General features: G+C 44.4%; 1 protein-coding gene across 2 annotated transcripts in view; it reads right to left on the bottom strand.

Moving 5' to 3' along the window:
* TMEM200A (transmembrane protein 200A) overlaps nucleotides 1-6,871 on the bottom strand; it is a 70,686-nt gene extending 63,815 nt beyond the window's left edge. For both annotated transcript variants that reach the window (XM_045008585.1, XM_045008586.1), the window contains exons 1-2: nucleotides 6,689-6,871; nucleotides 5,674-6,107 (exon numbers count right to left, since the gene is read on the bottom strand). The gene's annotated coding sequence lies outside the window, so the exon portion shown is untranslated. The remainder of the gene's footprint in view (nucleotides 1-5,673; nucleotides 6,108-6,688) is intronic.
* Between the last annotated feature and the right edge of the window lie 8,506 nt (nucleotides 6,872-15,377).

Below are 15,377 nucleotides of genomic sequence, written 5' to 3'. Positions count from 1 at the left end.
TCTAGGGGTGTGAGTGGCCCAGGACTCTGAGCCAGCACCAGAAGAAAAGGAGGGCAGGTCCCCCCCCTGCCCAAACCAACGATCTAGCTGCTAAGCTGCCTGGCCACTGAAGGCCCCACCACAGTTATATAAAAAAAATAATTTATTTGGTCAATATGCATGTGTGAAACTCTAGGGATGAAATCCTGATCCCTCTGAAGTTAATAGGAGCTTTGTCACTAATGTTAGTGAGGCCAGAATTTCACCATAAAACTCTAAAAACAATTTAGAAAAATATTTTCATTAATTTTTACTTCGTTTAGCTGGGGGAAAATGGACACACAATCATTCAGTTTTCTGAAAGTGTAAGATTCCAACAAGGGATAATAATAATAAAATATAGATGGAAATGTACATAAGGAGCCTGAAATGCCACTCATGGCAAAGGCCTCATGTGGTTTATAAAGATACTCTACACACACACACACACACAAAATTATTTTGTTGCTTTACTTTCTACAACTCCATTCTGTTGGGCTTATGTTAGGCCCTCTACTACATCAGGGAATCCTATTGCAGCTATACTTTCTCCCCAGAGCTCCAGCTCTGGGAAAGTGGGATTTATGTTGACTAGTCCTCTGCTGCAGCGAACACCTAATTCTGCTCCTTTCTAGCACAGTCTTCTGCCAGTGGGAGCACGGATACAGAGAAAAAATATCAATCTCCTTCCCAAAGGCTGAGTAGTGAGGAGCAGAAGAGGACTCAGGAAAAAATACTTTTTCCCCCACCCTATACAGAAATGTTACAGAATTATTTATACAGAACTACATTATTTTCAACAAGCCATCATATTCCTCCCAATGCTACTGCTGTGTAAAGACACAACACCGTAAATAAAAATCACTGCTCTGTGCTCATGAATCCTTCTCAGTGGCAGTTGAACCTACTTTCAATGCCGAATTGAAGGCTGCCTGGAGTTCTTTAATACTTTTTTACAAGATAGTCATCCCCTGTTGCTAGATGTATACCAAAGTTAAACCAAGGCCTTTATGAAAAGTAAGCATTTAGGCAAAACCAAGAGGTTTAGATTCAAGGCAGGAGACCCTGTGACAATATTCAGTTACAATAACTTGATTTCATTTATGGAAATGAACTATATATATATATATATATATCATACTTTGGGGACAACTTCTTCTATCATGTTCACATGGGTGGCCCCCACCAAGATTGACTTGAGAATAAGAGTTATGTATGTACATCTATGTACTGAATTTTGTCATGTGTAGAAATGAATATTACTGCAATAGAATGACAGTTACTTTCAGTACCATTAGCGTGAATTTCACCCAAGGTGTGGGAGACTAGCAGAAGGTCCTCCACAGCACTTAAGCCCCATATAAAGAAAGAGGAAAGATACACAACAGCCTGCACAACTGGTGAAATCAGCTGTTGCTGCTATAGCACACAATAAGTCTCTGCAGCAGCCTCACTCATTGATCCCATGTAAAAGAGGATTTAACCTTCCAACCTACTCTGCACTCCACTTGCATTCTCTCCCCTCTTTATCCTCCTGCAGTGCATAGTGCATCCACCAGTTTCCACCATTTATTTTGGTCTTGTGCTGGTCTGTTTAGGCTTCTGAGTGTCATGTTGATAGATCTGGTTTCTGTCTCTATTATTCTGCATAATGTTTCTCTAGGTCACCCTCTCTCTCTTTCCAGGTGGTGGCCATCTTATCACTTGCCACGGAAGTCATATTGATGGAATCCTTAAAGTTTATCCTAAATATGTCCATTGCCATATTTTTATATCAGGTTTGATATTTTAGATTGGTTTGCTCTAGAATTTCCAGTGTAGCAAGAAACTCTTTTTCTGATGGACTCTGAAGATCATCTAGAAGCATTTACGTTCGAAGGAATAAACATTCTTATCAATTTCTTTGGTAATTTCCATGTCTCTGTTCCATAAATGAGGACAAACATGATCCTCTTGTTAAAAATTCATATTTTTGAGTCTGTGCCAATTATACTACTTTTCCAGTCTTTTCAGGTTTATGAAAGTAGTTTATGCTAGAGGGTAAGCAACAAATATCAAAAGCAGCAGTGTCATCATCGCTGAACCTCTCACTCTCTAGATAGGTAACATGATTTTCTTCTTCTAGTATTTCTTCATTCATGCTAATGGTTACTTTTGGAACATTGATAGCCATATATTCTGTCTTCCTCTTGCTGATAAACAAACCGCATCCACCCTGATTGAATCATTGAACCCCCCCACTTGGTAAGGCAACTCCCACCTTTCCTGTGCTGTATATTTATGCTTGCCTACTGTAGTTTTCACTCCATACATCTGAAGAAGTGGGTCATAGCCCACGGAAGCTTATGCTCTAAGAGATCTGTTAGTTGTTAAGATGCCACAAGACTCCTTGTTGTTTTTGATGAAACAGATTAATACAGCTACCCCTCTGAAACTATTGTTTCAGCAATATGCAGATTTCTGACTGTTTTTAGATTTTTACTTTTATTAATCATTTTGAGTCAGTTATCCAGTTAATGACACACCATGGCTGACAAAGAATCAGAGTTGTATAATAATAGGGATACTGAATTTATACCCATTCTTTTCTATCCAATAAAATACCCAGATTCAGCTTCATGTGTAGACACATAAGTCCACTCACATAGATCTTATTTCAGGATCAGAGCCTTAGATTATAAACTCTTTGGGGGCAGGCTTTTGTATGTGTTTGTACATCACTTAGCACACCATCACTCCAATCCTTATTAGGACCTGCTATAATATAAATATTAAATAGTTATTTTAAAATATGTAAACATTGGTTAGGTGATTAATCATTGCTTTTGTCCCCCTACTATTTTTTCTGGTTAGCTCAGTTATTTATTCTCTTTTCTTAGTTTGGTTGCCTTTTTCATTTGTTTGTTTTTAACCATAAATCTTAACGGGGAGACCAGAGATGTATGCAACCTAGGGTCTGTTTCTGCTCCTACCACAGTTAAAGGCAAGATGCCTGGTGTCTTCAGTGAGGCAGGATCGAGTCCTTACTGAATAAAATAACTGCACTGCTTACAAAATACATCAGAAGGTTTAAAACACCATGTCTGACACCAAATTACTACTACATCAGGCTCTCATTTCAATCAAGTCCTCCAGTCCTTACTCAAGCAAAACTCCTATTGATTCCTGTACAAAAAATAAAGTGATCTTAAAATAGCAAACTTTTCCTGACAGCAACCTTTGATTCTCACTTTTTGTATATCACATTTTCATCTGGATTAAACAACTTCAATGGGAATTTTGCCTGAGGGAAAAAAAATTCAGATTTTGGTTCCAAACGAATAAACTACAGTTAGTAGCCATCTCCTTTGGTTGTACCATAAATGTGTCTTTTATTCATCTTTTCCCTAAACTAACTATTGATTTTCTGTTTTTGTTTTTGTTTTTTTAAACTGAGAGACATGAATGACCCAAGAGCATTTTAGCCACAAATTCTGGTTCCTGTGGTATGCAATAGGTATTTTCTGTCATATTACCATGTAAGTCCAAGGAAATGGAAACAGATCTCAGTGAATTAGGGCTTGATCCTGCAAGAGGCTGGGAAACTCTGGCCATGGTCCAAAACACTTAAATAAGCAAATAGTTGCATTAAAAATCAGTGGGACTATGAGCATATGTAAATAATAAACTCCATCACAGGTCAGCAGTTGGGACTGAACCTGGGACTACTTATGTAATTACAGGTTAAATGCTAGGCTGGATTGCTCAGTACCTTGCAGGATTGAACCCTTAATGCCTTACTGTTTTAATCTGATTATGGAGCTTTCCATGAAAATAAAATAACCCTTGGATTCTGACAAAATTATAATGAGTAAAAATCATCAGTTGTAGCTCACTTCTATTCAAGGAGAGCAATCTTACTATACTAAAAACTCTCAAGTATCAGAGGGGTAGCCGTGTTAGTCTGGATCTGTGAGTCAGTATCCCTTTAGCAATACTGCACTTTCACGCTGGCTCTAACAAATGAGCAACAAGTAAAATATGTTTCTATGCCAACAACATAGTAATTTGGAGAATAAAATCATGTGTAATTTATATCTATTTAAAGCAGCTCATCTCCCTGTATGGAGTGCTGTTTTCTGCTAAAGACAAAAGATTAATTGTCCCATAATTATATTCAAAGTATTTTGCTACAACTAAATGCTACTGGCAATATATACACTAAAATGTTCCAAACTTAAAACAATGTAGCAATATTTCCAAATTATTCAGCTACAGTTTCTATACAATGAAAACATATTTTGCTGCTTTTGAAGTTTCTATATTTTGCATAGAGTGTTTTAGAAACAAATGAAGGGGAAATTTGATGGGGCTTTTTTGTTTTGTAGGTATTTATATGGCTCCCATCACTTTATAGGAGTGCCTTTTATTTACAGCAAAATAAGAGAACAACCACTTCTGTATCAATCTAGAATCAAGATAAATCACAAAAATAGGAAACCTATTATGACAGAATTTTATTGAACCATATAATTCTCATCCTTTAAAAGCATAATAATAAAATGCAGGTCAAGCTCATGTTGCAACTAGTTGTTTTGCAACTGGTGTTATACCAAAAGGACAAATTAAGGGAATTATCCCCTCTTCAAACAGTAAAGACACTTATTTTGTATATTTAACTATTGAATAAAATATACTATGCCAAGAATTTAAATGAATACACAATAATTCTGCATCAACATATTGCATGATCATTAATGAAAAAATTAACCTTCTCAATCCTAAAATATTGACTAGATAAGTGTTTTCAATTCTGCAGAGCAACATATGGATTGAATTCCACATAACTATTGTTAATTATTGTGCCTAGGAAGAAATTTAAAGTATCTAACAACTCTCTAAACTGTAGCTGTAGTCTCCTTTAGGAGCATACTGTTACTAATAAGCTTCTGTCCACTTGATGAATGATTTAGTAGTCAGTTATGTATGGATATAAGGAAACAATACAATCTCCTTGGTAGTTTCCATCTGTCTCTCACCAATCAGTACACCAGCATTTCTGTCAAAGCAAACCTAAAGTCGAACAAAAATCGAAGTTCTATACAAATAAATACGAACAGGCAAACTAGCCTTGGGGAAAAGAACAACCGTTTTGCTTCCACTCCTCACTAGCGACTCCTGCCAATGAGTCGATCGCAGCCTGTGAAGTATTTCAGAATTGTGAAACCACAACAAAAGAGGTCAAGTATCAGAGGGGTAGCCGTGTTAGTCTGGAGGGTGTAGCAGCTGCAACGAGACCAGCAGCCTCCAGCATGCCAAAGGTCCTATTTAGGAGGCAGAATTTGGGGGGGGGTTGTTGTATTTCAGGCTGCCCACCAATGCCATGCCCCCCTCCCCTGCCCCAGGTTAGTGCAGTGAGTTAAAGGAAGGGGTGTCTCTCCTCCCTCCCAGCTTGGTAAGGAGTTTTACAGATGGGCAGAACAGGCGCTGCGTTGCTCTCCCTATCCCGGGTCTTCCCTGCCTCGAGAGCTCAGATGTGTGCCTCTCTTCCGAAGTCACTTCCGATTGACTTGGGAGGGTGCGGCGTGTAAATAGCTCTCTGGACAGGGTTGGGGGTGGGGGGGGAGAGAGAAGGTTGGCTTAGTAAGACCCCAGCCGACCCCACCCCTTCCGTACCTGCAGTGACTGTGCAAAGTCTCAGCCGCTCAAGCGGAGAACTCCGGAGCTGCTCGGCGCCGACGGGGGGGCAGAGGCCCTCTTCAGAGAGACGGGAGCGATTCAGCGGGTGGCTGGGCAGCCGATTGCCTGGCCCTTTCCCAGCACCATCCTGAGCGCGCCTCGGGCCGAGAGAGCCCTGCTGGGGGGCGCGAGAGGGAGAGAAGCGGGGGGCAGCGGCAGGACACTTATTCCTGGCCCAGGGAGGCGGCTCGCCGTCCGGGAGCTGCTGGCGCGGGCACCTGGGCAGCTGCACGGCCAGCCAGAGGTTGCTGCCCCCTGCTCATCCCTGGGCACCGGGGAGACGCCATGGCCCCGGGCTCTTGGACCGCAGCGCGAGCCGGCGGGGCCCGGGGGCGCCTCAGCTGCTCTGGCTGCCGGGACTCATCTGTCAGCTGGAGAGGGGGAGAGACAGGCGGGAAAGTTTTCAGCTGCCGTGCGAGCGGCGCCGCCCCCCAACCCCGCGGGAGCTCCCGCAAACGCAGCCCGCCGGCCGGCCGGCCACCCACACAGCAGCGCCTGGCGCACGGCGGCCCGGCCCGCGCCCAGCCACTCACGCCCGCCCGCCCGCTGCTACCAGCCCCCCGGGGGCGCGGCGCAGCCCGCCCGCCCGCCTGCCGCCAAGTTTCACGTCTCGCCTCCCAGCCTGAAACCCGTCTCCACAGAAACCAACCCCAAGCGGTACCCGTGCGCCACGGGGAGCCGCGGGGACAGCAGTGGGGGCGGGCTCCGAGCCAGGGGCGCGACAGGGACCCAGCGCCCTTAGGGACAGGATCAAAGGACCCCACAGCCCCTGGCACGGGGTACGGGCGAGGCCGACGCTTGGAGAGGGCGGGGACCGCCCAGGACCCCTGGGCAGGGGCAGGATCCCTTAAGCGTGGGGGGGGGGGCGGCCGCCCAGAGCTAGGCACAGGGGACAGAGAGCCCGCGGCGGGACGGGGCAGGCGGCCGCCCCCAACCCCAGCCCCTTTCTTACCTCCCTGCTACAAGAGGACAGGCGAGGCGGGAAGTTTCTCCGCTCCCCGAAGAGCCCGGGATTCCCCGCGGCTCCCCCGCAGGGTGCCTGCCCTTCTCCTCTCCCGGCTGCTCTGCGAGATCTTCGGGAGGGGCGAGCGGTTTGCACGGCGCTCGGCCCCCGGTGCCACCTCTCCTCCCCCCGGCGGGGCGCTGCGCTGCGCTGCGCCTTGGGGCCGCTCTGCCAGACTGCCGAGCTCCCGGCGGCTCCGAGTCCCCGCTAGCCGGGCGGGGGAGGAAGAGGAGGAGGAGGAGCCGCAAGGAGAGGCACTGATCCGGCAGGAAAGAGAGGAGGAGGGCACAAGGGTACGGGGCTTGTATTGGAGGGGAGCTCTGTGTCTGTGTCACTTGCATTCACACATTGCAGCTACGTGCTGAAATGGGAATGCCCGTGTCTTTGGGAACAGGCAGGAGCGGCGCCGGGGAGACCATCTGCGGAATTTCCCGAGGAAGAGCAAGGTGTCCCCACCCAGCCAGCTGCTGGGGAGCCGGGAGGCTGGTGGGAGGTGGGCTCTTGCACCCTGACCCCCAATTTGCATGTCTGTCCATGCAAGACGCTTGCTCTTAAAACGGGTGGCAAATAACCTCCCGGGAAGCGACAAAGCAATAACGAAAAAGAAGAGGAAGGAGCAGGAAATGATTCACTTTAATTTTGATATATAACTGCAGTTTTATGATTCCACTTTTTTGGTTGTTGGCTGTGTCCGCCCCCCATCCCCCGTGTCTAGCCAGAGGCTTCACAACTCACCCAAACTCCAATGTGGGATCTCACCAGGTCTAGCCCCTTCCAGGGCTGTGGGGCTTGTGAGAAGTGGAGTTTTAACCCTCACAACTTTAATCAAATTTCAGTTTTAGTGGGAGAGACTATCAACTTAAATAGTCACATTTCTGTCTGAACGGTTTTTTAATCTGCTATTGTCACAAGCAACACAGTGATTGTGAATCCAAGATGACAGAACAAATTGCTTGAACATTTGATAGCACTCTGTGTATGGCAGTTTAGTTAATGGGTTTCCCCTGTTATTTGGGTGAGTCACTTAAGAACAAAGGTGAGAAAAAAATGTAAACTGGGAAAATGTTACTGTAAAACCACAAAAAGTGACGGGGTGGAGGGGTTGAGTGGCAAGTGTAGTACTTGAAGCTACTTTTAATTCATTTTTAAAAATCAATTAGATTTCAAGTTGGCATTGCCCTGTATATTACCCACCCTGCTTCTAAGGCCCCGTCTACACTAGCAAGTTTGTGAGCAGTAAAGCAGCTTTAAATGCTGTAACTCTCGAGGTGTACACACTGCCAAGCCACTTAAACTGCACAGATGCAGCACTCTAAAAAAAACACTCCAACAAGAGGCATAGAGCTTTCTGTGCCAGGGCTACAGCGCTGCGGTGCCAGTGTAGACACTGTGGAGATTACAGTGCTGCAACTGGCCCCTGGGAAGTGTCCCACAATGCCTGTTCTCGCCTCTCTGGCCATTGGTTTGAACTCTACTGCCCTGCCCTCAAGTGACCAACCATCAGCCCCACCCCATACATTCCTTTGCAAATTTGAAAGTCCCCTTCCTGTTTGCTTGGTGATGAGCAGGGGCGGCTCCAGGCCCCAGCACGCCAGGCGCGTGCTTGGGGTGGCAAGCCGCGGGAGGGCGCTCTGCCGGTGCCGCGAGGGCGGCAGGCAGGCTGCCTTCCACGGCTTGTCTGCGGAGGGTCCGCTGGTCCCGCAGCTTCAGTGGACCTCCCGCAGGCGTGCCTGCGGAGGGTCCGCTGATCCCACGGCTTCGCCTGCGAGAGGTCCACCGAAGCCGCGGGACCAGCGGACCCTCCGCAGGCAAACCTCCGGAGGCAGCCTGCCTGCCGTGGTTGGGGCGGCAAAATCCCTAGAGCCGCCCTTGATGAGTGCAGTGGTCTCAGTGTATCTTTCCAGGTGGCCATGCCTGCTCCATGCACCAGGCGATCCCCCACTTGGAGCAATGCCGAGTTGCTGGACCTCATCGGAATTTGGGGAAGGAGGGATTGTTAGAGAACCTCCCCCATGCAGACCCTGGCTCACCTCTAGCCTCTCTCATTCAGTCAGGCACATCTACCCTGGTCCCCATGTGTCCCTGCACCACCACTCCCATTCAGCCTCCTGCCCCAGTCTGTCCCCCCCACTAGCCCTTCTGAACCCCAATGACACCCCCCCATTTGCACCATACCATTAGTCTCCCCATATCCTGTGCCTTCTGACGTGGCCTCATGGGCAAGGCCATGTGAGAAATGCAGCCTTTTCTCTTCCCTATCTGCAGTTGGGACTGCTCTCTGTTCTGGTGCAACAGCAGCCCTCTGGTGGGCGAAAGGCTTAACTGCAGCACCACTCCGGCAGAATGTATTTTCTGCAGAGAAAAAAATAATTCTGTGCGGGACATGAATTCTGTGCAATTTTTCACTCAGTGAACTGCAAGGAATACCTTCTGTCTAGCTTTTACACAGAGGTGGAGTGGACTCCATGCATCCTCTTCTCTGACACAGGGCCAGTGATTTTGTCATTAATTGTTATTTTAATATATGGGGGGAGGGGTCTGTATGAGCTGCAAGGAAATTTTGGAGATGCCCCTTCCAGTGAGAGACAGTTGGGAGGTCTGTCTTGCAAACAAGAAACATGTGATTTTGTTTCTTACATGTGTGTTTTGAGATTCTAACAATATTCTGGTAGTACGTTCTTAGACACAGAGAGCCTGATTCTCTTCTCACATCAGCAGCCAGAATACATGAGAGGAGAATCAGGCCCAGAGGCTTTCCTTGTGGGATCAGGAGTTAACAGCCAGAGAACTACAAATCATTGGAGTGTTAACCTATGTCAAGGCCAATATTCTTGTTTTTAAAGGTCAATAGGGGTATTCCTGGTGTCTAATAATACAAATATTTTAATGTATTAATTATGAGGGTAATTGCTTCTTTGAATGTATCAATGATCAGTAATTAGCTTAATCACTGAGCTCTTGCATTTAAATGAAAGGAAGGAATGACTTCAATTGCAAGTAGAAGGATTAGGAATGTTATACTATTTTTTCTTCCAATTTCTATCATTCAACTTACTGCACTAGAAGCCATCTATTTGCTCTAATAAATAGGGCTGTGAGTGGAAAAACTGTGAGCTTACCTTTTATAAACTTTAAGCAATCAAAAGCAAGATTGAGATATTTTGGTTTTCCCCTTTTGACAGGAACTGTTCCCTGGACTCAGATTTGTGCCCACTCTGGCTTTTGACTGGATTTGCCTATAGCTTTATAACACTCAGCTGTCCCATTTTATTAAGAGAGCTACTCTTGTAGTATTTTGAGCCTAGCATTTCAGTTTCATAGAAAGTGAAAATTGAAAGGATCCCAATTAGAGATGAAGCACTGTAGCCAAACTTGGGTCATAACAGTGGAAAATAACCAAAGGCCAGTTAAAAAATAACCATTTTTACTTTTGCTAGAGCTTTCCATGGGACTTACAGCCAGATACTTTTACATAACTGAGCATTCCACCTTAAAATACAATAGTATCAAGAATTATTATCTTACTTCTTTATATGACATAAGAATGCTGAAGTCCTCATTCATACCTTACTAAGGCAAAATTCCCAGAGAACTTAGTAGAGTTCTCAGTAAGGAGTGAATAAGGACTTCAGGATTTGGCTCAGTGATAATAATCATAAAAGAACCTTAAATGTGCACTCTACTCTACAGTATGGGGAGAGATGTGACTAACAACTGGTTCACTGCCTCAAAAGTTTACAGTCTAAGGCCCTGATTCAGCAAAGAACTTAACCACGTGCTTATGTGATTTGTAAATTAGGGGCTTAGAGGAAGGCTTAAAGACAATTCACAAACCAGTCACTAATAATAAGCTATGAACTTATAACCAAATTTCAGCTCTAAAAGAGGAATCTAAGTCATTTTACAATAAATATGTTCCAGCAGAAAATGGAATTAACAGCTTTACTATTTCTATTATATAGTTTCAATGCACAGAAAAAGAAATCCAAAACCTTTCTGTTGTTCCTCAGAAATGAGACACCAACTGAGATGTAAATCAGCACAGAGCCAAGAGAATATTTTCAGAGCCATCTACTGGGATTTGGTCATGTATTTCCTATTTACATTAACAGGAATTGCGCGGCTAGGTCTCAATGCATCATTTTGTATATATGCGGCATTGTTGTAACTGTGTTGGTCCAGGAAATTAGAGAGACAAGATGGGTGAGATAATATCTTTTATCAAACCAACTTCTGTTGGCAAGAGAGACAAGCTTTTGAGCTTACACAGAGCTCTTCTTCAGGTCTGCAAAATGTACTCAGAGTGTCACAGCTAAATACAAGGGGGAACAAATTGTTTAGCATAAGGGCCATTCAAGATGAAGTGGCCCATTAACTCCCCTTCAGTTACAGGGGAGAAAGGAAGGAAGGAGGGAAAAAAGCAGCTTGGCATGGTGGTAGGGATTGTAAGTGGGTTATAGATTGTTGCAATAAGCTATAAATCCAGCATGTCTCTATTCAGTACATGATTTTTAATGTCTAGCAAAGTTATGAATTTAATCTCCCAGACTCATCTTTTGAAGGTATTGTACATGTTTCCTTTAAGAATGATTACTGAGAGGTCAAATATAGAGTGATTATTTTGTAAAAAGTGTTCACCCTCAGGTGATGGTGGTTTTGTCTTTTATCATTTTTCTGTGTGAGTTCATTTGAGAGTGTAGTGATTGTCTGGTTTCACCCACTTAGTTATTGGGACATGTAGTGTACTGGATGAGGTACACCACATGTTGTGATAAGCATGTGTAGGACCCATGGATCTTGAACAGTGTGTTGGGACGTGGGGTGTTGATCATTGTAGCAGTACAGATATGTCTACAGGTTTTGTATCTGTTGTTCTGGCCTGGAAGGGTGTGGTGCTGCTTTGAGTTGGTGTGTCCCGAGCTTGTTTTTGGTGATGGGCTTGGAGAGGCTGGGGGATTGTTTGAAGGGCAGGAGTGGGGGGTTCAGAAAAGATTTATTTCAGGTTGTGGTCCCCATTTTGCCAGCTAAATAAGTTGTCACTCTACTGTACATCCAGTAATTCATTTTTTGTCCATGATGACATTAATATGTGACAAGAGGTCCTCTTAATTGAGTATAGACTGTTCTGAATCATCAGTTGGTAGTTTTGATGTATAGAAAACTAGATTTGACTCTCTCTTCAGAAGATTACACTTTTCATTAAAGTAGAAGCTAAATTAATCTAACTTTTAAATCCTTTTGATATATAGTATTATTTATTATCAAACAAATAATTTAAAAAGAAACAGAAGATGCACACTTACTACAGTAGCTTACATATGTCCTGAAATTATTCAAAAGTTTACACTATCTCAGATGGTTTTTCCACAAAAGTAGTGTAGTTTCACCCAACAATTTTTTTTAAGTAGTTGTTGGGGCAGAAGTGTTACATATTATGACTACCTGACTATGTCTAGAAGGTAATGTTGATAATTAATGAAAAATCTTGCAATTTGGATATAGTACAATTAAGTACACAAAGATGCCATAGATGAGGTAAAAAGAATCTGCCCAATAAATTATAAATGTATAATACAAGAAAAGTTGTCTCTAAATATAAGAATTAATTTGAAATCATGTTTTAAATGTACCAGATGATTGACAAAAATGGTCTAATCCTGCAAAAGTTTACCTCCACTTCCCATGGACTATTCACATAAGTATTAAAACAGTATTTTGTTAATATCTTCTCGTTATTCTTATCAGATAAAAATCTTTTAAATTATGTTTTAGAAGTCTGAAAATATTTCAGTCATGTTTTTCAATTTTTGTGTTAAAAATAGGACTTGACATACTGCATAAACATCATTCTCATTTGTAGACCAGTTGGCTTTGACTGAATTATTCCTTCTTGTATTTGTTATGCCCACATAGTCTAAGGATTTTCTTTTACATGGCAAAAAAGCTATTGTTAAATAGCTATTCCACACTAGTACTCTGTGGGGATATTTTTATTGTGCACTAAGAATGACTGTGTGTGGTTTAGCTTAATCCACTTTGGAAGTGGATTAAGATAAAGTGCAAAAATACACTCCTAAGGCTGGTCTACACAGGGATTTTAAAGTGGATCAAACTGAGTTAATCTGGTTTGAAAACAATTATGTACTCATGACACAATCCATTTCTGCACACTAACTCCACATTTGCCACAAACTCTGGAGTCCTGTTGCCAAGTGGACTAGGTTTGCTGAGAATTGAATTAGCAAGGGCTAGTGTTCATGTGGACACAGTGGCTGCTCTCCACTTTCTTCCATGCCTCCAACAGCTATCCCACAGTGCTTTGCAGGGCAGCTGTTACTAACTTGTCAGTTCACCTGTGTGACTTCCCCTGCTCTGCTAGTAAGTTCCCAGGATGTCCCCTCCACCACTTTAAAAGCTGGCACAGGTCCAGAATTTGCCCATTTGCTCCTGAAGCTCTGTGTGTCAACATTCTTGCAATACAACTGTAATAGCCCACCAGAAGCCCCACAACAGCTGCTTGGAGTCATGCTGAGATCCTGGATCTCAGAGCCATTTGTATAAATGAATAAAGCCCTTTTCGTGGACATTGCCAAGCAGATGTCAAGAGGGGCCAAAACCAGGATGCTGGCCAGTGCCAGATAAAGAGCAAGTAGCTCAGGAGTATGTAAAATGAAACAAGGAACAAAAGGAGACAATCTGCCAGGGGATATGTGACTGGACAAGAATGGATCCTACACAATTATGGAACAATCCATTCAAGATACCATGTGAAGGCTGCTGCCCACACTCGCCCCACCACTGAGATTAACTGGCAAGGCCCTCCGGGGGATGAGCAGAAGGATGTTGGAAAGGAACTGTTCCCTGAGAGCCAGGATCTTTTTGGGACTCAGGACCCTGATGCCGGCCACTTGGAAAGCCACCCACAGTCATCCCCTTCTGCAATGTACCCTGATTTCTGCCCTACGTCAACCAAGCTAGAGTCCCAGCCAGAAACCCAAGCCAGAACCAAAGAGGCAGATCCCCTGGATGGAACTTTGGCATGCAAGCATCGATCCTTACAATTAAGTATTATTATTGTGCTATGCTGCCTTTCTGCCTTCTAGGTGCCCCTGGCTGCAGCCATCTTAGATAGATGTGAGCTAGGAGTCCTTCTGAGTATCTAGCCCCCTTATACATGTTTCCAAAATGGTGGGTGCTCCCCCCACCCCCGGGTGCCCAACTCTGTCTCATGCCAAAGTCATGACTATTGACAGTTTTCAGGACTGCAGCACAGAGACTCTTGCCCATCTGCCTATTTTCCTTTTACCCTTCCCTCATCTGCCCACAACCCCATTTGCCAGCCTAAAATGGCAGCTAGCAGCTTGGCACAGCCACAGTAGCCTCTACACATGGTGCCCCTCCACCCCACCCCACACAGAACATTCAAATAATGAAAAAATAATTTGTGGAAAATGCAACAGTTTATTGAGACAATGGTTACAGGAAAATAAGTTTGGTCCACCGTTTACATGACATAGGCATTGCATGCCTGGTAAAGGTACAAAGGTACAAACAATACTGTTCCCTGCTGAGGTGTAAATGTCCTATAACAAGCATTCTAAATGGCAATCTTCTTTTCTCTGTACTTTCTCCATGTCTGCAGGGGAGACAAACAAGAACTTAAGACCACGGAATTGCTTGATTTTGCATCACACATTATAGGGAATAGCCCATCCCCTGGCATAGCTCTCAAGCCTCTTCCACTCCTCTAGCACTTTTAGCAGGGACCATCCTGGTAAATAACTTTACAGCGTATCTTGTATCTCACTAATCTGCCCTTTGCCTTTTTAAATAAGGCCATTCTCTGCCTCCTAGTCATCCACCTAAAGGGGATTCAGAGGGGATTACTAACTGGCTCAACCCCTGTAGCCACTCCCCAGAACACCCCCTCCCCGGCAACCACTCTGACACAACAGAAGCATCTCAAATGCAAAAACAAACCTGCAAAACCAAAACAGCAGCATAATTCCAGCCCCACCCCACCCCTTAACCTGCTAAGGTACAACAGCAAATAGCATTCACAGCAGACAGAGATTTCAATGCAGACCATTTACCATCTCTGAGGTAGGAATTTAGGGATGTATGGTCACATATGCATACTAAAAAAATTCTCTCACATGGGCTATCTGGAAGAGGAACAATAAGCTACTAGGGTTTTTTCCATACTCTCACAGTCACAGCACCTGCAACAGCCAGACTATCCAGCACAAGGTCTTCATCTATTGCTGAGAGGCTGGCCAATCTGATGTGGTGAAAAAGGAAGACTCAGATGAGATGTTTGGAGAGGCATGGCAGAGACCCAGAGGAAGAGTACATTGGCTAATAGGTAGAGGCAGTACATGATGATCCAGAGGTATAAAAAAATGCAGGTCTCCTGGGAGATCATGGCAATGGCCAAGGAAAGCATTGCCATGGCCAAGGAGAACATGGCAAGACAGGAAGATGCAGAGGAAACTCTTGGACACTATCCTGAGCCAAAATGCTCTCCTACAAAACATTCTCCTGCTAGGCCAACAGACCCCGCTGTCCCATAAGCTGGAACCCCGCCATGTCCTTCAGACCCTTGATAATACTGGCTACTGGGACCAGCAGCAACTCC

Source organism: Mauremys mutica, chromosome 3 (genome assembly GCF_020497125.1).
Source record: "Mauremys mutica isolate MM-2020 ecotype Southern chromosome 3, ASM2049712v1, whole genome shotgun sequence".
NCBI lineage: Eukaryota > Metazoa > Chordata > Testudines > Geoemydidae > Mauremys > Mauremys mutica.
This window is presented reverse-complemented; position numbering and strand designations above follow the sequence as displayed.